Consider the following 489-nt stretch of genomic DNA (forward strand, 5'->3'; position numbering starts at 1 on the left):
GTCCAAGTCACTGATGAAGACATTAAAGAGTATCGGTCCAAGGACAAAACCCTGTGGGACCTCACTTCCCACATCCTTCCAGGTCGAAACCGGCCCCTCCACCACGACTCTCTGGGTGCGACCCTCCAGCCAATTCGCCACCCACCGGACTGTGTAGTCATCCAAGTCACAGCCTCTTAACTTGTTCACCAGTATGGGGTGGGATACCGTATCAAAGGCCTTCCTGAAGTCTAAGTATACGACATCCACCCCTCCTCCTGTGTCCAGGCGTTTTGTAACCTGGTCATAAAAAGAAACTAGATTGGTCAGGCATGATCTGCCTGCCACGAACCCGTGCTGGTTTCCCCTCAGCATAATTTGTCCTGCCGGGCTCTCACATATTTTAGCCTTGATAGTTTTTCAAAGACTTTGCCAAGGATGGAGGTGAGACTGACTGGCCTATAGTTGCCCGGGTCCTCCTTCCTCCCCTTCTTGAAAATGGGGACCACA

The sequence above is a fragment of the Alligator sinensis genome, unplaced genomic scaffold, assembly GCF_000455745.1.
Source record: "Alligator sinensis unplaced genomic scaffold, ASM45574v1 scaffold1333_1, whole genome shotgun sequence".
Classification (NCBI taxonomy): Eukaryota; Metazoa; Chordata; order Crocodylia; family Alligatoridae; genus Alligator; species Alligator sinensis.